Raw genomic sequence first — 23263 nt, 5'->3', positions numbered from 1 at the left:
ATTCTTTTTGAAAGTTTATTGCATTTAATGAAACTTTTTTAGTTTTTAAAAAAAATCTGTATATTGTTTGTTTTTTGTACAATGAAAATATCGCTTTCTAGCTGTCTGAGCGGCCATGTTGGGTCAGACTCTACTTTTATCCGACCAACCCCTGCTCAACCTTGCTTGCAGCAAGTTAGGTTGAGCGGCAGTTGGTCAAAAAAATCTATATAAATCATTAAAAAATATTTAATATAAACAATATAAATCAATGAAAAAATATAATAAACTATTAAGAGACAGGAAGTGGAAAATTGATGACAATTGTCTTTTAAGTCAAACAGGGTCCTTTGTATAATAATTTGCCTTGAATTAAATGCCTGGATTCTCACACTGTTCCATGAATGTTCCTTTAGGCGCCCAGAATTTGGTCTGGGGCATCCGATCCCTTTACAGGAAATTCTAATATTACCTTACTCAGTCAGCTGGAAGCGTTCGGAACCTTGTTGCAGCTGTAAATTCAGAGAATCCACTTAGATTTGTATTTTCCGTGATCTCAAACATTTCACGTCATCTGCACCTCTTGACGTCTGATAAACCATTAAAATAATGCTAAAACTATGTTTAACAATGATACATACATGGCTTGTAAATGCTGAGTAAAATGGAGTAGATTAAAGTTATTAACAAATAATATTTTTAGGTTTATATTGTTTGAATAAAACACCTCTTTTGTGTTTCTATGAGAATTATTCATGTTCTGTCTGTCTCCTTTCTCCTCCTTAAGATCTACAGCTTGGTCTATAGTTATGTTGATATCTCACACACGGTTTATTGCCATGCGACGATATACAGCTTATTAGACCAGATATTTCTGGACCTTTTGTTCTGTAGTTAGCTAACATTTTACAAAGGTTTGCTACCAATTAACATTGACAAACAACATGGGATACAATTTAGTTCTTAAAGATAAATAAATAAAATAGATAAATAAAAAAATGTCCTTAGTTCATATATTTCCATTCTTCCACCCATTCATCCACATATCCATCCTTATCAACCACCCGTCCATTCAGCCACCCATTCACCTACCCACCCATCCATCCACCCATCCATTCTTACCAACCACCCTTCCATCCAGCCATCCACCCATCCATTCTCACCAACCACCCTTCCATCCAGCCATCCACCCATCCATTCTCACCAACCACCATTCCATCCAGGCATCCACCCATCCATTCTCACCAACCACCCTTCCATTCACCCTTCCATCCAGCCATCCACCCATCCATTCTCACCAACCACCCTTCCATCCACCCTTCCACCCATCCATTCTCACCAAGCACCCTTCCATCCACCCTTCCACCCATCCATTCTCACCAAGCACCCTTCCATCAAGTCACCCACCCATTCACCTACCCATCCATCCATCCACCCATCCTTACCACCACCCCATCCACTCATGCACCCAAATATCCATCCACCAATTTATCCACTCACACTTCTATCCATCCACCCACATTTCATTTACACTTCTACCCACCCACCTATCCATCCACTCACAATTCTATTTATCCATCCATCCATCCATCCACACATCTATACATCCACACATCCATCCATCCATTCATTCCTCCATCCATCCACCAATCCATCCACCCCTACCCACACATCCATCCACCAACACATCCATCCACCTACCCACCCACCCACACATTCATCCACCCACCTAAACACGCGCCCATCCATCCATTCATGCACCCTTACATCCACCCTCCCACACTCCTATCCATCCAACCACAAACCCACCCACAACCGCATGTATCCACCCACCTAAACATGCGCCCATCCGTCCATTCATGTACCCTTACATCCACCCTCCCAGACTCCTATCCATCCAACCACAAACCCACCCACAACCGCATCAATCCACCCATCCATCCATCCACCCATCCATCTACCCACCAATCCATCCACCCATCCATCTACCCATCGATCTACCCACCACCCCATCCATCCACCCATCCAGCTACCCACCAACCCATCCATCTACCCATCGATCTACCCACCACCCCATCCATCCACCCATCCAACTACCCACCAACCCATCCATCTACCCACCAACCCATCCATCCACCCATCCATGTACCCACCAACCCATCCATCCACCCATCGATCTACCCACCACCCCATCCACCCATCCATCTACCCATCGATCTACCCACCACCCCATCCATCCACCCATCCAGCTACCCACCAACCCATCCATCTACCCATCGATCTACCCACCACCCCATCCATCCACCCATCCAGCTACCCACCAACCCATCCATCTACCCATCGATCTACCCACCACCCCATCCATCCACCCATCCAGCTACCCACCAACCCATCCATCCACCCATTCAGCTACCCACCAACCACCCCCCATCCACCCACCCACCAAACCTTCCATCCATCTACCCACCAACCCACCCGCCCATCCATGCAATACTTTAATGCTGAAATGAAAAAAACTATCCAGTAATGAAGATCCCTGTGAGGTGATGAAAGTTAGTTTAGTTAGTTTAATTAAATGGTCATTATAAAATTATATCATATACCCTCTGACAATTTCATTTGGAGTGTTTCCCAGAATAATGACATCAAACTTGATTTCATTTAAATAAAAGTTTATTTATCATTGACCACAAAAGGCTGTTATCTTGAGAAACCAACAGAAAACATCTGACGAGAACAGGTTTCTCAAACATTTCAGAGCAATTTAAACCCAGCGTGTTCTGTTACTGGAATCCAACTCATACACGCAGATCAAGAGTAAGAGCGATAGAGAGACATCCATCTTCTTCAAAAGTCCAAGGTGGACAAAATTTCAGAGAATCGAAAAAAGACTTGTGGAGCATAAGCATGCGCGGGGGCTTGGCTAGATCAGTCCACCCACAGAAGAGCTGGTTTGTCCTTTGTGTAACTGATTAGGTCCTGCCTGCAATTTTGAAGCAGTTTCAATTGGAAAACGCTAAATAAATTAACTATCAGGGTTATCCACTAAAGTGTGAATTTCAAATTTAAGGCCAGAGTAGTTGAATAGGAAGCATAGCTGACAGATAATTTTTCTAGTTAGACTATTTTGATTCCCTTTGAATTCTCACTTTGATTAATAGTCCTGTAGGTCTGGCTATCTCTGTCCTAAAGTAGTTATATCACATCTCAATTTTTAAGATTGCATTATTTAACTAAAATTCAGCTGGTATTACCAAAAAATCGATAAAGTCAATAAAACGTACAACTTTTCCTTAAAAATATTTTGCAGGACGTGTAACCTAATGAAATGTTTTCCGAAAACACTTATGTTGCAGGTGATACTGGGAAATAAAGTCCACCCGGATACCAGTGCCAGATGTTACCTATCTGTAGCAGTATTTATGGATAATAGAGAGACAGGAAGACAGGACAGGTTTTTAAAGGGAAACTGTCACATCTCTGGAATAAAACTTTGACAATTACCGACAACTTGTGTTGACCCTTTTTTTTCACGTAATACTCCTTTTTCAGTGAAATGTATATTAAAAATATTTAACTGACATCACAATCCGGCTCAGTGCTGGCACAGCCTGGCACAGATTGCACATACTATATTCTCTTCTAGTCACTGATTATCTCTGCCTCCAAGAAAGGTATTTGATGCACGATTTGTAGAGAGCTTTCCGCTGAGTGATAGCTGCAAAGGATATTTATTATATCACAGCAATGGACATTATAATAAAGATTGACTGCAATCCAAGATGGAGGCACCCAGTACTAGATATAATGGTAAATCCAGAGGTGAAGATTTCAACATTTAATTTTATTTTTCTGACTTCACAACCACATAATAATGTTTTAAATATAGTGAATCAATAAACACAATGTTATAATTCCTAGGAAGTGACAGGTTACTCTTTAGAGACAGGACAAGCGCACTCATGCAAAACACAACACATACACACACACACACACACGAAGTGTAAAAACAATAATCTTTATATACAAAGTTATGTAAATAAAATATACACAAAAATATAAATTTATACCTTACTTGACTCTGCACTTGGGAGGGGAGCTGTAGCTGACATACAGGTGAAATCTAAGGACTTATAGGACTGATTTGTACGAAAGACACTAAAGATTCAGTAGCATAGGGGAGCAGCATTTTACCCTCTTACTACCAGAGGGGCATGAAAATAAACCTTTTTAATTTAAAGGCATTTGTGCAAAGTGTGTAACTCAGTACAGCTGCATAAAGTAACGTCATAAAGACTTCATATCACTAAATGTGACTCTGCCAGGGGCCGGTACTGTGTTTACTAGTTAACGATTTGTTTGTAACTTTAAGGCTGATTGTACATAGAATTGAATGTATCAGTATTGATTTAGAATGTTGATATTAAATGCTAGATCTCAGTCTGTATCAAAAACAGTAACATTTAAACAGTGCTCGAGAAGTCCTTATGATAAACAGCCATCAGTAACCCATAATTTGACATGTTAGGAAAATATTGTATCAAAGATAATCAGCTGGAGAATAATGAAGTCCTATAGGTTAGTACAGCACGGTGCCCCCAGTTTCGGCACCCTTGCCAACATGGTTTGTACATAAAGTAAGAGAGGGCCCATCACGGATTTCGACAATTGGCGTAGTTGGTGGGATTTCACCACTTGGTGTATGGCGATTGAGACTGGAGAAGAAAAAAATGGAAACATTGTTAAAATGAATATTACTATTACTTGTTGTTCTGTGACCTATTAATCATTGAATGGTATATATTCAATTACAGTGTTTTCATCCTAAGCTCCAAGGGTCTGTCTGTTGGACAATTTGTTGTGAATTGCAAACTCTGGCTTCATGACAAAAAATGGAAAAAGTGGCAGCTGGGACATCCGAGAAAAAAGCTGCTTTTCATTTTGCCAGGGTCAGGGTCATTCAGACTAATTTGTGGTTGTGTTTGGTGAAAAGAAAATAGATTTTTTTACCTGTATGTTATTGGATGCATTATTTCTGTTGTGTGGCACATAAGCATCATCAGCCCGTATGGTTGCATTTGCACTAGAAGCTGGGTGAGTGTTGGCAGTTGCTCGGGGAATTATAACATCGTACGGACCCTCCGACTGTGGGAAGACAAAAGACAATGGTTAAGAAATATCATTTAACTTGTGTTATGAAACGCTTCCTCAAAAATGTGTATTGGTCACTATTTGTTTTTATGTGAGCAACAAGGATGCAGGACCACCCCAAAAGTGAGTGGGGTATAGCCGACTATTGGTGGATCAGAAAGGAAATCCCTATAGATATATACCACTGATGTGGAATTATTAAAAATCTTTATTGTACTTGTATTGAAGTATTGTACTAACTCCATTTTAACTTTATACTGTGACTTCGTCCTCCATTTTGTCCTCCTAACCTGACTTCTTCATCCTCCATTTTGTCCTCATGACTTAACTTGTTCATTTTAAAACTACATTACGTGACTGAACTTCTCAACCCAATTAATACAGTAGACAAAGACCGTGTTTCCTTCAAGGACAAGTACCAGGAGGTGCTGGCTACTCCTTAAGACTTGCCGGCTACTCCTTAGGAGCTTGTAAGATAGTACAGTTTGAAGGCCACAGAACACAGTAGTAATGAAATGTTCTATTCATAAGAGACCTTGCACCTGGACATAAAGCCTGATATCACTGACTGTGTAAAATGACGCTTAGGACCCCCTTGTCCCCCACCCGTGTCCAGAATAATCCCACCTCTGATGGGTGGGCACGGGACTAACCTCTTAATTTTACTAACCAATAGGTAAGACACTAACTCCGTCACTTAACAATTAATCCAATTGATGATGTTTATTTGCTGATATTCTAATAATCAATGATGACGCAAAATGCCTCTTAAAAGGGCCTGCGCGCCCGCTTTTACTTCACTTGCCAATAAACTTTCTCGAAGTTATTTTAACCTGAACCTCGTGTGTCAGACTTAATTACTTCAGCGTATATACGCAATTTAATTTATTGATTTGGACAGGAACAGATAGACTTTGAACATTTTGGTTTACTTTCAAAAAGTACCATAACAACTTGGCGCCCAACGTGGGGCATCGGGCTATGTCCGGCCGGCGAGCCGTCCTAAGGAAGACAAGGGTGGACGGAGGAATCCAGGGGGAAGGAAGGGAGATTGATCACCTCCAGATACACGGTAGAGACTTCTGCAGAGCCACCGGTACGTTCCAGCCCCTTTGATTGACCCGTCCACGTGTCTGTGACTGCTTCCCGGGAGGACATCAAAGACAGGTAATATCTTGCCCGGTGTCTCGTTACTCACTTGTTTACCTGCATTTTAGTCTATCTGTTGCCTGGGTGTGTTTGAATTGTGTTTGAATTGTTTGCCTGTTTCCCCATTTTGAGATAAAGGGGGGGTGGGGACCTGCAGGGGTTTTGCCTGGGGTTCTCTGTCTTGCTTGTTTTCCCCTTTTTGGGATAAAGGGGGGTGGACCTGAGGGGATTTGCCTGGGTCTTCGGTGTGACTGTCTATCTGTTTGTATTTTCCCTCTTTTGGGATAAAGGGGGGTGGATCTGAGGGGATTTGCCTTGGTCTTCTGTTGCCTGTTTTACCTCTTTTAGGAACCACTGTGCTGTGGTTGTAAGGAAAAAGGGGGGTTGACCTGTGGATGTGTTCCTGGGGGTCTTCTGTTGCCTGTTTACTTCTTTTAGGAGCCTCGTGGCTGTGGCTGTAAGGAAAAAGAAGTTGGTGGAACTGTGGGATCTGTGTAGAATCATAGGTTTCTGTGATCCAATGGTGTGTCACTTTGATAGCCTAGCTAGCTTCACTGTGCACGTTCGGACCATCCAGCTCTAGTTGAGTTGGGGACGTCCTGGCCCGGACCTTTCAGCTCTAGTTGAGCCGGAGATCCACTGGTTATTTAATTGTGGTAGGAGACTGAGCCTTGTGGCAGGGGACTCAGTTTCCGGGGGGGATTCAGGCAGGTATTGCTTGTTTTTCGCATCACGTAGTAGTGAGACTTATAAAGTGGGATTTATAGGGGCACTACGGGAGTGAGGATAGACGTGGCCACATTCTTGTGGACTGCAGAGTAGAAGGAGGCTGGAAAGGATTTCGGACCGGTGTTAGCTGTTATCCTTGGCCGCTGGTAGTGAGACTTATGAAAGTCGTTCTCCGAGCGGGGACACTACGAGGTTGAGAAAGGTGACTTTGGAGTAAGCACATGTAGAAGGAAAGGGATTATTGCTGAACTGTAATGCATGCACTGTATTTCAATTGTATTGTTGTCTTGTCTGTTTTATTAGGAGTCTCATGAACTCCTGTGTCTGTCTCTAAGGATTTTTCCTTACCTTTCATCTTTTCTAAACTTCCTATATTATTATACTGTCCACTCCCATTTCTCTTGAAAGAGAAGTGATTGGTCACACACTTCTCACCTCGCTCCAATCCGTGTCTACCACCCCGGGTAGACGGATTCCGTGACTAGTCTACGTTTTGGGAAGACGCACCTGAGAAAATCCCACGATTCTCGGGTGGCAGTCGAGCATTGTAGACGTTCTTGTTCAGTTTTCCTTCTCTCTCCCTATATCTAGGACGCTGGTATAGGGGTAAAGGGATTATGGGACAGGATTTAAGCAAGCCCAGTAAGGGCTGGTTAGCATGTGATTTAGTCGAAGATAGAGAGGGTGAGGAAATGGTTAAAGGTGTTGGAAAAATTGCAAAAGTATGTAGAATTGCTGTACCGACATGTGGAAGATTGCAACCAGAAAGTTGGCGTAGGTTACTGACAGAAAAGAAAGGCAAACTTACAGATAATGGTTTATTAAAGACTGCTGAAGCATGGTATAGAGTAGCGAAGGCTATTCAGCTAGAAGGTTGGGTTGAGGAAGAGATAAATCACAAAGGTGTGAAATTGTTTGTGTATCATAATAATTGTGTTACTGGGGTCTATCCTCAGCCAGCGCCCAAAACCGGCGCCCAGGGAATGTCTATCCCCAAGGTTCAGTCAGCAATAAATGAAAGCCAGTTGACTATATTCCCCACTCCCAATACCCATCCCATCACCTCCCCTGTCTGCCCGGTCCTGAATTCTGATGGATCTTTCTTTTCCCCTGCCCCATCTTTAACATTCCCATCATCCTCATCCATCCCTACGCTACCTGCTATACCTTCCCCTAACATTTCATCTGCCATCCCTGCCCTACACTCTCTCTCTGTTCATGACTCCCTCCCCTCTTCTTCCGCCCAACTAACCACCTCCTCCGCCCTTGCCCCGGCTCCTCCCTCTACACCCACCCCTACCAATCCCTCTCCGTTCCCTCCCATCTCCACCCCAGCTCAATACCCCACCTCCTTCCCCTCCCCAGCCTGGCCCTACCCCTTCCCATATCCCATGGCCCTGCCCTACCCCGGATATCCACTCCCCACTCCCCAAGCCACGCCCCAGATTCCGGTCATGCCCAGTCCGGCACAGTCTGCCCCGGATGTGCCCCCTTCCAACATGGCCGCCACTTCTTCCCTTAACCCTAATGTAATACCTTCTCCGGCCACCAATATGGCGGCCCCCAGTTCGGCCCTGATGCCGGTAATTCCCGGTGACTACCTATCCCCAGGTTATGACTCGCTAGCCACCCCTGCATCCGGGGCTCGTTCCCAACCACCGACCCTTTCACCTCATGCGGGCCCTGCACCGCGTAAAAGAGCCAATATCATAGAATTCGATGATGACGAGATGGACAGGGTGTCCCATGTCTCATCGGAACTTGCCGCGGGAGCCCCAACTCATCGTTCTATCGATGACCCCTTTGGCCACAAGGGTCGGGGAGAACAGGCCCCTCCTAAATATGTTGCTTTTAATCCCACTCAAGCTAGTGCTCTAATGAAATCACTCCCTGACCCAGAAAAGCAGCCTATGCCCTTCTACCGAGGGATAGTTCAAATTCAAAAGACTTATTCCGCCGCATGGCGTGATTTACTGAGCATTTGTGCTATCAAAGCAGGGGATGCGTATTGGCCAAGTATGGCCCGACACCTCAGTACAGATCTGCTCACCAGTGATGTTGATTACCCCTCTGGAGTAACTTTTTGCACCCAACTAAGAGAATGGGCTAAGGACAAACTTGCGGATCAGGCTGCTGGCCTTACTGATGTTATTCAAGAAAAAGGAGAATCAGTGGAAAGGTTTCATGCAAGGCTGTATCAAATGTTCACAGATTTGGGGTTTGATCTTACTGACAAGATTCATTCACAAATGCTGTCAGGTGCGTTTGTCCAAGGTGTTAGAGACTCTATACGCAAGGGAATTATTGCTGCACGTCCTGAATACAAGGTTGTTCCCCTGGATACCCTGCTTTTAGTTGCTAGAGGGTTGGAATCTGTTCAGACCCCAAGAAGATCCAATCCAGCTCCCCTCATGGTAGCTCGCGCTACTCCCGTTACCTCTGGCACCAAGAAAGTCAGGTTAGAAGATGTAACCTGTTTCAATTGTGGGGCTCAGGGACACTACAGAGGCGACTGTCCGGAACCTAAAAAGGAACCAGGGGCACCCAAGAAGTTCTCTAAGCCTGCCCCAGGCCCCAGGACCGAGACAAAGGTTCCAATTGTTGAAGAACCGGACGATTAGGAGACTGGCAAGCCTGTGTCTGTAACCCCTGTAATGGCAGTGTCTACAGGAGATAAGGGGGGGCCACTCGCCACAGTGACTTTACCTATTGAAGGCCACCCTACCACATTCCTTGTTGACACAGGTGCAGCCCGTAGTGTTCTGCGAGAACAAGACCTGCCAGACCCATCTTTTCTGTCAAATATCGACGTCTCTTGTGTTGGAGTGGATGGCCAGCCGAGACATAGCCCTCTAACAACCCCGCTACGAGTTGGCTCTAGCCTGCTCGCTCGCTTTGTAGTATCCTCCACATGCCCCATTAACCTGTTAGGTGCTGATGTCCTCTCACGCCTGCAAGCATCCATCACTTTTACCCCGGATGGGCAGGTAGAAATGTTTACACCCCTGTCTGTATCAGACACTTCAGCCCTATGCTCTTTGCCTCTGATGCTGCATTTAGAAAAGCCCCGTGAGGAGACAGCAGAATTAAGGTCCAATTTCCCAGAGGAATTAAAAACACAGGTGCCCACAAAGTTATGGTCCTCAGGCCCAGAGGACATAGGTCACCTAAATGTTCCCCCTGTGGTGGTAAAGCTTATTCCAGGAGCTAAGTTACCAAGAAAACCACAATATCCATTAAAACCAGCACAGTCAGCTGCAATTTCTGTCCACATTAAGGCACTCTTGGAGAAGGGTGCCCTTGTCAAATGTAAATCTGAATGCAACACCCCGTTATTTCCTGTGAAGAAGAAAACTCCGAAGGGTGAGCCAGAGAAGTATAGGATGGTTCAGGATCTCCGTGCTGTTAATGAAGCTACAGTCCTGGACACCCCTCTTGTACCAAATCCTCATACTCTGCTTTCTGGAGTCCCACCATCTGCAAAATTCTTCACAGTTATTGACCTAGCAAATGCTTTTTTCAGTGTCCCACTGGACCCATCCTGCCAATATCTGTTTGCTTTCACTCATGAGATGCAACAGTATACCTGGACTGTCATGCCCCAAGGGGCACAAAATTCTCCAAGTCAATTTGCTAAGGCCATGGGCACCATCCTTGACCCATGGCAAGCTGAGCACCCAGAAGTTGTCCTGCTTCAGTATGTGGATGATCTATTGCTATGTGGAGATGATGTACCCACTACTAAAAGGTGTTCCCTTAGTCTCCTTTGCTATTTGGCAGAACAAGGATGCAAAGCTTCACTCATCAAACTACAATTCTGTCAATCTTCAGTGATCTTCCTTGGACATTGCCTATCTCAAGGTACCAGACATCTTACTCGGGACCGGGTAAGAGCTGTTTTGGACATTCCACCTCCAAGGACTTCAAAGTCTCTTCATGCCTTCCTAGGCCTCATTTCCTACTGCAGAGCATGGATCCCAGAAGCCTCCCTGCTTATGCAACCTCTCTATGATGCTCTTAAGTCTGACCCGTTCTGTCTGACCAATGAAGCCCTGGCCAATTTCGATGCTTTAAAACGGGCCATTGCTTCTGCTCCTGCCTTGGGCCTACCTGACTACTCCAAACCCTTCAAATTGTTTGTCTCTGAAAGACAAGGCCACGCAACAGGCGTGCTCACCCAAACTAATGACTTAAGAGGCCGCCAGAGGCCTATTGGATATTTCTCATGTCAACTGGACATTGTGGCCAGAGGGACTCCTTCCTGTCTCAGGGCTGTTTTTGCTGCGAGAGAACTCATAGAGAAGACCTCAGACCTGGTCCTTGGCCACCCTCTGGTTGTTTTGGCCCCTCATGACATCTCTGCCATCATCAACCAAGTCCAGCTCAAGCACGTGTCTCCAGCCAGACACCTGCGCTTACAGTGTCATCTTCTTTTGCCTGACAACATTTCCATCCAAAGATGTCAGGTGCTTAATCCGTCCACTCTTCTTCCACTCCCTGAGGGGGGTATCTATTATGGATTTATCACGGATGAAACCTACATTCACCTGCTCTGTGGATGTATCAAGAAAGTCATGCATCCACATTTGACATTTTATGAAGGCGAAAAACCTCTCTGTGAGGGCCCAGATCACGCCTTCTGTACCATGTGGTACAAACCGAACATTACTCCTGAACCTTGCTATGAAGATGAGCTTTACCACCGGACCGATGTAAAGCTCACTGCACAAGACTTCTATTGTGACTCTGAAGGCAATAGCATGGTCTTGATCCAGCTACCTCAACAACTTAACTACCTTTACCGTCATTGGGATACTGCTATCCCACATATTCCTGTTACCAAGTTGAAGACAAGGTCATGGAATGATCTTGGGCCTATGGCAAAACTATGGGCCACCATGACCGAAGAACAGCTACAGGAAAATGGTATTGTCAAATACCCAACAACTGACCTTCTAGAAGCATGGCCACGCCATTTCCTGGAGAAGGAATTCCAAGATCTAGTCATAAAGAATGATTATGACCCAGAAACACCTCATGACTGTTTTGAACAGATGAAAATGGAAACAGTGCACTTACCAACTGTGCATGAGAACCCATTACCAGATCCGGATTTTACCCTGTTTGTGGACGGATCGAGATATGCCGATGAAGGAGGAACATATCACACAGGATATGCCGTAACCACAACAGATGAAGTCATTAAATCATCATCCTTACCGCCAGCAATGTCTGCGCAAGAAGCTGAATTACAGGCTCTGACTTCAGCATGCAAAATCTCCGAAGGAAAACGTGCTAACATCTATACAGATTCAAGATATGCTCTGGGTGTGGCACATGACTTCGGCCTTATTTGGAAGACTAGAGGATTTCTTACCACCGCCGGTACACCAGTCAAACACTGCACTGCAATCAAGGAGCTAATGGATGCCCTCCTACTCCCCAAAGAGGTGGCCGTTTTGAAAGTCAAGGCCCATGGGAAATTGGATACAGATGAAGCAAAGGGTAACCATTTGGCTGATCAAGCTGCTAAGTTAGCGGCCAGGGATTTGCAGGAAGTGGATGAAGAAGTGTCCGGACAAGAAGAAGAAGAAGAAGAAGTCCCTATTTTTGCTTTGCAAACTCTTCCTACTGATTTGCGAATCTTACAAGAACAACAAGCTGCAGTCACTCCTGAGGAAATCCAGAAATGGAAAAAGAAAGGAGCTGTCCAAAAGGACGGAATATATTACAACAACTTCAAATTTTGTCTTCCCAGAAATTTATACCCAGCAGTGGTCCAATGGGCACATGGGCCTGCGCACCTGTCAAAAGAATTGATGGCCGCCCTCATACAGAAGTATTATGAAGCACCTGGAATCACAACATTGATCAATAGCTTTTGCAAGGCCTGTGTCATCTGTGCAAAATGCAATCCAGGAAGACCAATTAAGGTGCCTGCGAAACACCTGGCAAAGCCCATGTACCCCTTCCAACGAATTCAAATTGACCACATCCAAATGCCCAAGAGTGGGCCCCATGAATATGCACTAGTAATAGTGGACATGTTCTCAGGCTGGCCAGAGGCCTACCCAGTGGCCAATATCACTGCAAAAACAACCGCAAAGCGCCTACTTACAGATATTGTATGTAGATTCGGACTCCCAGAAGTTATTGAGAGTGATCAAGGCCCAGCCTTTACAGCAACCGTGACTAAAGAAATTTGGACCGCTCTAGGGGTGACTCTAGCCTTCCATACCCCTTACCACCCACAAAGTAGTGGTAAAGTGGAGCGCATGAATGGCACCCTAAAAACCAGAATGTTAAAAATGTCACAAGAAACAAAGATGCCCTGGCCAGAAAGCCTACCAATAGCCCTATTTAGTGTTAGGCACACACCTAGAGGGAAGCATTCACTGTCCCCATATGAGGTTCTATTTGGGACAGCACCCAGACTAGGTTGTTATTATCCGCAGCAGTTGCAACTCCAATCAGATGTTTTAGTAGACTATGTAACTGAACTTGCAAATGTCCTAAACAAAATACATGCCCAAGTTTTCTCTTCAATTCCAGATCCCGAATTGGATACAGGTTCCCATAACCTACTCCCCGGAGATTGGGTCCTGGTTAAGAAGTTTGTGCGGAAAAATACCCTAGAACCAAGATTTGACGGCCCATTCCAAGTCCTCCTGATTACCGCAACCTCCGTCAAATTGGCCGGTAGGCCAAATTGGATCCACGCTTCCCACTGCAAGAAATCTCCTGCCCCAGAGGAAGCGAATATCGCACAAACATGTATCTCTGGTACATCTTCTCCTTAATTAGCCTTATGAAGGCCCAGCAAGTAGCCATTACCAAAGACATTAGTGGGTACACCTTCTGGTATAATTCATCATGCACCCAGGTGGCTACTTATACCTTTGACTACTGTGATATTGTAGAATGCCCATTTCCCACACCACAAATCCAGAGCATCTATAGAGATATCCCTCATTCGAAAGACCCATATGTTTGTGTAGTTGACAAACAATGGGGGCACAATTGTGATCACTGGGGGGCGGCAGGGTGGAATGCCGGGCCTGCCTGGGGTTACAAACCAAAAAGTGCCGTAGCTAAAGTAGATGATCATGGTAGATCGCTTCTCCAGAGAATGACTTTGAGAAAGCCTGGGGGGAGCACACCAATGAAATTAATCCTTAACATTGAGCGCCCAAGCCCAACAGATGCAGACCAGTATGTGATGGGAATGTACTGGAAAAAGGGTTCCTACCAGAAATTAGGGCATTTCTACCTCAAAGATATGTGCAACTCTTCTGAGTGGCAAGGGGCCACCCATATGGTCCCTAACCCATTAAAACCCCATATCCAGACCTTTCAGGACATGATGGCCATTGCTAACCCCACTTTTGAAGATACCATGGCCGCTGAAACAGGTTTTAATGATGTAAATTTATGGTTAGAATGGATGAAATATAATGCTAATAAGCATAATAGAACCGCATGTTATGTGTGTGGAGGTGCCCGGCCTCACCTGGGTACCGTACCTTTAATCCTACCCGTAGATATAGAAGAATGTGTTTTAAGCCTTTTTGCCTATCACTATAATTTTAACAGGTCCATATGTATTGCATGGACAAAGGAGTATCCTCTTCTAGCCAAAGACGTCAAACCCCCTGATGGTATTACCGTATATAAAGGTAATTACACTTGCTATGCCATGTACGATGGTATTGGTAAATTTGTAGGTAACTTTTCCAAAGGCTATTGTGCTACATACAGAACTGTCCCTGTACGTCTGCTGCAACATCACACTAGGTCACTAGGGGACATTTATTGGTTGTGTGGGGATTTACAGCTAAGATCCAGAATGGACACAGAATGGTGGGGAGAGTGTACTTTGACTAAGGCCATTATGCCTATACATATTATTTCTGACACACACCTCAACACCCATGAGTTCAGCCACACTAAGGTTAAACGTGACGCCCCAGTGAAAGGAAGTTTTGATCCTCATGTGTATATTGATGCCATTGGAGTGCCCAGGGGGGTGCCCAATGAGTTTAAAGCAAGAGATGAGGTTGCTGCAGGATTTGAATCAATTTTTACCATAGTTACCGCAAACAAGAATCTAAATTGGATAAATTACATTTATTATAATCAACAGCGTTTTGTTAATTACACCAGAGACGCCCTCCAGGGGTTGGCCGAACAGTTGCAGGCCACATCCCAAATGACTTTCCAGAATAGAATGGCCCTAGATATGATCTTAGCCGAAAAAGGAGGGGTTTGTAAGATTTTGCCCGACACTATGACATGTTGTACCTACATCCCAGAAAACACAGGCCCTAATGGTAAAGTCACACTAGCTATAGAAAAATTAAATGACTTGTCTGAAGAGTTAAAAAGGAATTCTGGGATAAAAGATCCCTGGGAAAGATGGTTTGGTTGGATGACAGGATGGCAAAAGGCTTTAATGCAGATTGGTATGGCTATACTAATTTTTCTCTTTATTTTTGCTCTTCTCTTTTGTTGTGTCCTCCCATGTCTGAGAAAATCCCTCATGAAGACTGTTGACCAAGCGGCACCCGCTTTTACCCATCTCGAAGTTGATGACCAAGAATCTCAAGACATCAACTCACCCTGTCTGCCGCTGCAAACATTCCCTTTTGTCGATAAAGTGCAGGAATTCTAGGAAGGGACTAGATTAGGGACAGCATCTGTCAGTGAATGGTAAAGGCCCCATGTGGAGAAGTGGTGGGTTAGCTGCCATGGGATACCCTTGGGTGTGAAGCGTTCGAGAGCCATACTGACGGATGGTTAGCCTATTAGGGTCAGATCTAGGGACAGCCTTGCACTTTGCATTAACATCTAGCTAGCGGCCACGGGGTTTTTGTGTCTTTGGGTTAACACGTCTTCTGATACTAACATAATAAAGTTTTATCTCTTAGAATCTAACATTTCATAGGGGGGACTGATGTGGAATTATTAAAAATCTTTATTGTACTTGTATTGAAGTATTGTACTAACTCCATTTTAACTTTATACTGTGACTTCGTCCTCCATTTTGTCCTCCTAACCTGACTTCTTCATCCTCCATTTTGTCCTCATGACTTAACTTGTTCATTTTAAAACTACATTACGTGACTGAACTTCTCAACCCAATTAATACAGTAGACAAAGACCGTGTTTCCTTCAAGGACAAGTACCAGGAGGTGCTGGCTACTCCTTAAGACTTGCCGGCTACTCCTTAGGAGCTTGTAAGATAGTACAGTTTGAAGGCCACAGAACACAGTAGTAATGAAATGTTCTATTCATAAGAGACCTTGCACCTGGACATAAAGCCTGATATCACTGACTGTGTAAAATGACGCTTAGGACCCCCTTGTCCCCCACCCGTGTCCAGAATAATCCCACCTCTGATGGGTGGGCACGGGACTAACCTCTTAATTTTACTAACCAATAGGTAAGACACTAACTCCGTCACTTAACAATTAATCCAATTGATGATGTTTATTTGCTGATATTCTAATAATCAATGATGACGCAAAATGCCTCTTAAAAGGGCCTGCGCGCCCGCTTTTACTTCACTTGCCAATAAACTTTCTCGAAGTTATTTTAACCTGAACCTCGTGTGTCAGACTTAATTACTTCAGCGTATATACGCAATTTAATTTATTGATTTGGACAGGAACAGATAGACTTTGAACATTTTGGTTTACTTTCAAAAAGTACCATAACACCACTATGCCTACCTATAGATAAATACCACTATGCCTACCTATAGATATATACCACTATGCCTACCTATAGATATATACCACTATGCCTACCTATAGATATATACGATATGTATCGGTTTGCCCACCTATAGATATATGCCAGTTTGCCCACCTACAGATCAAGATATATGCCAGTCTGCTCTACTGCACTTTTATTATGCCTGGGTGGCCCACAAGCATTTGTCATGACAGAAGCCACTACCTAGTAATCTCTATTCTAGCGATTCATAACCTTTTTTTATTTTGAGTCCCATATTGTATGTGTGGCATGTACTTGGCAGCCCATGTTACAATTATAAAATTACCCCATCCTTCAGCTTTTACCCCATCCTTCAGCTGTTACATAATATATAAAATATAATTCTGAAAAGCAGCCTAGTCTTTTCTCTAGGTCAGAGAGGTCTCTGTTGCCCTGGGAAAGGTGGCATAGCTTCAGAAAGCAATTTATTGTAGGCAATTGCCCAGAGTCCAATGAATACGATGCAGATATTCTACCTACTGGGAACACATTGTAATCACACCGAGTCCAATTTTAGAAGACATGTTGGAAATGTTCCCAGTTATCCACTACCATTTCAGTAAAATAATTCTTTATGTCACATTTTAACCTTGCTCCTCTAAATTGCTGCTTGTGTTTCCCCTTTTTTGGTATAAATATTCCCTCTCTGTTCTTTGAATCCCTTTATATAACTGAATGTTTCTATGATAACCGAGAGTTATTAGCCAGGCCGTGCCAAGCATTGCATAACGAGGAGCCATACAGCTGGGCTCAGACAGAATCACAGCACTGTACATCTTGGCCGGAACACACTAACAGTTACACATTTACAGTTTGCAGGTAGAATTGGTCTGCACCAGCTCCGGGATCTAATTTCACTCAGTTGGCAGTGAGATTAATAGCTGTCGGACTGCCCTGTGGTTTCACTCTGGAGATAAGCGTCCCAGAACTGAGGGCCTTTTATGCGCCAAGCACCCGTGGCAAAGTCAAGAAGCAATAGAGTTTTTTTGGAAACTGATTTCTGATTATGAATTTTTTTTTTTTTTACTTTGTCTTTTTCTGAGTTTTCTAGATACAATCGCATAACAAAAATCATAAAATAAACCATTTGGGCTTATTTATTATCAGTGAATAGAATTATATTATCGAAGGTTACAGATTCATCAGCTTAAAGGACCACTATAGTCACCCAGACCACTTCAGCTTAATGAAGTGGTCTGGGTGCTTGGTCCAGCTAGGTTTAACCCTTTTTTCTATAAACATATAGAAACTGTTATGTTTACCTATGGGTTAATCCAGCCTCTAGTGGCTGTCTCATTGACAGACGCTAGAGGCGCTTCCGCGCTTCTCACTGTGATTTTCACAGTGAGAAGACGCCAGCGTCCATAGGAAAGCATTGAGAATGCTTTCCTATGAGACTGTCTGAATGCGCGCGTACTCAGCCGATGACGGGAAAGGAGGCGGTGAGTGTTTAACCCCTTCCTCACCCTAGAGCCTGGCAGGAGGGGGACCCTAAGGGTGGAGGGGGCCTAGAGACCCTATAGTGCCAGGAAAACGAGTATGTTTTTCTGGCACTATAGTGGTCCTTTAACTCGAATATAAAAAAAACACCACACTGCGCCAATCAGATGTTCTCTGTGGGACCATCTGTTTGACTCTGGTTTGGATCATTCCGATCCTCCATCCCATTGTCCCAGAGCAGCGTACAATGAAAACGTGAACCCCTGTGACAGACAGACTGACTGACTCTGCTCAATAGAGGAATTAAACAATATCTGCAATTTTGCAGTGAATTTGTGAAGTTGCAACTTTAGTTCCTCGTTCCGTTCCTGCCGAGAATAGTCCCAAATGCTTGGGATATATTTAGAAGCAGAAATGAAATGAAGTTGCATGTTTTAGGCTTATTATGTTGAAATCCTAACACATAATTATTATGGGACACACGGGGCTTGTAAATTGTGCATCCACTGAAGTCGAATTTCTTGTATTTCTATATGTTGAGCCAAATGTTCCTGGAATGTATCGAATGTTTTGTGATCAGTGATACAGTGAACGTGTGGATAGACCGAGGAGAAATGGCGAAGTAAGACTTTCTAAACTCCAACAGAGAAAAAAAATTAAGGAAAGTTGGGCAGAGGTTGTAAAACGCAAACGACAGAGCTGGCTGTCACGTTCGGGGTCTGTCTCACTTCAACCTTCACTTCACGTCAAAATGATCATCTCCAGATATGAAAGTGGTAAAAAACTAACCACCCATTTTTCATGCATAAATAATGCTAAAAATTGGATTTTTCCCCTCAAATTCTTAAATTCCAAAAAAACAAGTGTCAGTAGAAAGCAATTTAAAGGGGTAGGCTATGTACCATAACCACTACACTGTAGGGGATAATGTGCCAGACAGAATTGGTGCCTAAAGTGCTCACACAGCAAGTGTTTTGCTATTTGGATGAAAGTCATTGGTTGAGAATACCAGCTGACCAGTAGAAATTACATTACATGTGGCAATCGTGCTCAGAATGTCCTTTTAAGCAAAACATTCCCCCCCCTTACGTTGCCTTTCAAACCAGCTCACCATCACCACCTCCACCTGCTGCTTCTCACAAGCATAACGCCACCATCACCACCTCCACCTGCTGCTTCTCACATGCATAACGCCACCATCACCACCTCCTCCTGCTGCCTCTCACAAGTATATCACCACCATCACCACCTCCTCCTGCTGCTTCTCACAAGCATAATGCCACCATCACCACCTCCTCCTGCTGCCTCTCACCATCTCACTGACATCACCTCCTCCTGCTAGCTCTCACAAGCATAATGCCACCATCACTACCTCCTCCTGCTGCTTCTCACAAGTATAACACCACCATCACCACCTCCTCCTGCTGCCTCTCACAAGCACAACACCACCATCACTACCTCCTCCTGCTGTCTCTCACAAGCATAATGCCACCATCACCACCTCCTCCTGCTGCTTCTCACAAGCATAATGCCACCATCACTACCTCCTCCTGCTAGCTCTCACAAGCATAATGCCACCATCACTACCTCCTCATGCTGCCTCTCACAAGTATAACGCCACCATCACCACATCCTCCTGCTGCCTCTCACAAGCACAACACCACCATCACTACCTCCTCCTGCTGTCTCTCACAAGCATAATGCCACCATCACTACCTCCTCCTGCTGCCTCTCACAAGTATAATGCCACCATCACCACCTCCTCCTGCTGCCTCTCACAAGCACAACACCACCATCACTACCTCCTCCTGCTGTCTCTCACAAGCACAATGCCACCATCACCACCTCCTCCTGCCGCTTCTCACAAGCATAATGCCACCATCACTACCTCCTCCTGCTGCCTCTCACAAGTATAACGCCACCATCACCACCTCCTCCTGCTGTCTCTCACAAGCACAACACCACCATCACTACCTCCTCCTGCTGCCTCTCACAAGCACAACACCACCATCACTACCTCCTCCTGCTGTCTCTCACAAGCACAATGCCACCATCACTACCTCCTCATGCTGCCTCTCACAAGTATAACGCCACCATCACCACATCCTCCTGCTGCCTCTCACAAGCACAACACCACCATCACTACCTCCTCCTGCTGTCTCTCACAAGCATAATGCCACCATCACTACCTCCTCCTGCTGCTTCTCACAAGCATAATGCCACCATCACTACCTCCTCCTGCTGCCTCTCACAAGTATAATGCCACCATCACCACCTCCTCCTGCTGCCTCTCACAAGCACAACACCACCATCACTACCTCCTCCTGCTGTCTCTCACAAGCACAATGCCACCATCACCACCTCCTCCTGCCGCTTCTCACAAGCATAATGCCACCATCACTACCTCCTCCTGCTGCCTCTCACAAGTATAACGCCACCATCACCACCTCCTCCTGCTGTCTCTCACAAGCACAACACCACCATCACTACCTCCTCCTGCTGCCTCTCACAAGCACAACACCACCATCACTACCTCCTCCTGCTGTCTCTCACAAGCACAATGCCACCATCACCACCTCCTCCTGCTGCTTCTCACAAGTATAACGCCGCCATCACCACCTCCTCCTGCTGCCTCTCACAAGCACAACACCACCATCACTACCTCCTCCTGCTGTCTCTCACAAGCACAATGCCACCATCACCACCTCCTCCTGCCGCTTCTCACAAGCATAATGCCACCATCACTACCTCCTCCTGCTGCCTCTCACAAGTATAACGCCACCATCACCACCTCCTCCTGCTGTCTCTCACAAGCACAACACCACCATCACTACCTCCTCCTGCTGCCTCTCACAAGCACAACACCACCATCACTACCTCCTCCTGCTGTCTCTCACAAGCACAATGCCACCATCACCACCTCCTCCTGCTGCTTCTCACAAGTATAACGCCACCATCACCACCTCCTCCTGCTAGCTCTCACAAGCATAATGCCACCATCACTACCTCCTCCTGCTAGCTCTCACAAGCATAATGCCACCATCACCACCTCCTCCTGCTGCCTCTCACAAGTATAACGCCACCATCACCACCTCCTCCTGCTGCCTCTCACAAGCACAACACCACCATCACTACCTCCTCCTGCTGCCTCTCACAAGCACAATGCCACCATCACCACCTCCTCATGCTTCCTCTTACCAGCTGCCTAAAATGCAACAACTTCAAACTTAGCACTTTCCTTCACATTCAATGCCAACCCCATAGTCTACAATGCTACAGTCCTGCCAACAGCCTAATTCTGCTTTGAGATTACATTTGATGCTAAATTTTCTCTTTCCTTGCCATCTAATCATTAACCTTTATTTTCAGACTCGATTGTATGCTGTGGCAGATTACTGTACGTTATAATTGTTTGTGTGGTTACATTAACATACTTTGTGGACAGTTCTGACATTTGTAATAAAGTCTCCTGTACATGCGCACTGTTGGCTAACTCAAGTTTCTAATTGTTACAATAGACATTAAATCTCAGTCTGATAATGGGTGACATTATCCCCCCCCCGCCCCCATTTCCCTTTTTTCTTTTACAGAGATTTGTATTTTCTGATTCCCAGTTTGTCTGCTATATTCTAATTCACTAATGTACTCTGCTTAGAAATGTGCAATCAGTAGCCCCAGGTGTTTCCCAAACTAGTCATATATTTACCAAAAGGACAATTTTAAAGGTAAGTTTAATTCTCTTTTTTTAACAAAACACGGCTTCTCTCATCTCTGAAAGAAGAAAAACCACAGAAGTTATAGAATTCTATAGAGTTATTTTTTAAAGTGTGAATTCAAAGTGATTTTTAAATTTAAGGCCAAAGTAGGTGAATGGAAAGCATAGCTCATTCAGAGATTATTTTGGCTGTTGTGACCTTAGAGGGACACTCCATTGCCCAAATTCAACAACAATAAATAAATAAATTAGAAAAAAAATCACTGTTTAGTAGATATACCCAAATTAAAATATGCATGCATTTAATTATGCATATTTTGAAAAATAGCTTGTAAAAGATATAGATCTCTTGTCTGCAGCCTTTACAAACCCTCCCCTTCTAACCCCGCCCAGACTTTCTGTTGCTGTCCAATCACAGCCTTTCCAATGCAGCTCGATGACAAGTCTTTACAAGGCTGGCGCTCTGGGCAATTGCTGCCCCTTGGGTTTATTTCCAAGGAGCTAAACAAACCAGGAAGTAACAGGATTGACTGTCTGACTGACAGCCAGGGGGGTGTAACTAGGTTAATTTATAAAAGTGTCAATTTCTATTGAAATGTGCACTTTTTGAAAAATAATATAAAGAGTATACACACTTCCTATATAAAGCATTCAAGCAAGCTAAAGTGCTTTAGGAGTCTGGAGTGTCCCTTTAAATGTGAAATTCTTAGTGAATAACCCTATGAGGTGATTTTGCGTAATTATGTTAACTGCCTCCTCTCTTTGAGTGCAGGTAAAGTCTCCAATAAATGAGTTACATTTCTGGAACCAATTGGAATCTTCAAGCCACCGATGGGACAATCAGAAGCCCTAAATTGCACCCCGAGCTGGCCACCTTCTGTTAAGTTTGAAATACACTATCAATCAAGTTGTTTGTTTAATTTTTAAACATGATCTTTTATTGTGTGTATTGAATTATTGTACAGTAATCCTTTCTAAGAAAAATATGCTCGAACAGTAAGGAAACGTGTATTTGTCTTTTAAAGGATTATTGTACATATTGCTGTTTATCCATACTTGTTTTTTAAACCATCTACTCAATAAAAGAGGTTCTGCTCAGTGAGTGCATTCACGTTGGTGATTATAGATATGTAAGTGGTGGCAGGGTCTGCTCGGAGAGTTGAAGGATGAGTTTCAGAAGTGTTGGCAGTTTCTGTGCTAAATCTGCCTAACGCTGAGAACGGATAAACAGAGCTGGCCGTGTTAAACATTTTAGAAAGGCTGTCTTTCCTGGACGGCGAGCAGATGTATCTGAAACAGTTGTTCAGTGTTCTCTGCAGTTTG

At 44.4% G+C, this 23263-nt stretch overlaps 1 long non-coding RNA gene across 1 annotated transcript; it reads right to left on the bottom strand.

Annotated features, from left to right (window-relative positions):
* Positions 1-3802: 3802 nt before the first annotated feature.
* On the bottom strand, positions 3803-17093 carry LOC134611938 (uncharacterized). Its single transcript, XR_010090920.1, has 3 exons — positions 16792-17093; positions 4990-5298; positions 3803-4694 (listed from the first exon to the last, which is right to left on the bottom strand). It is a non-coding gene; the product is annotated as an uncharacterized LOC134611938 (long non-coding RNA).
* Between the last annotated feature and the right edge of the window lie 6170 nt (positions 17094-23263).

Source organism: Pelobates fuscus, chromosome 5 (assembly GCF_036172605.1).
Source record: "Pelobates fuscus isolate aPelFus1 chromosome 5, aPelFus1.pri, whole genome shotgun sequence".
In the NCBI taxonomy this organism is placed as follows: domain Eukaryota; kingdom Metazoa; phylum Chordata; class Amphibia; order Anura; family Pelobatidae; genus Pelobates; species Pelobates fuscus.
This window is presented reverse-complemented; position numbering and strand designations above follow the sequence as displayed.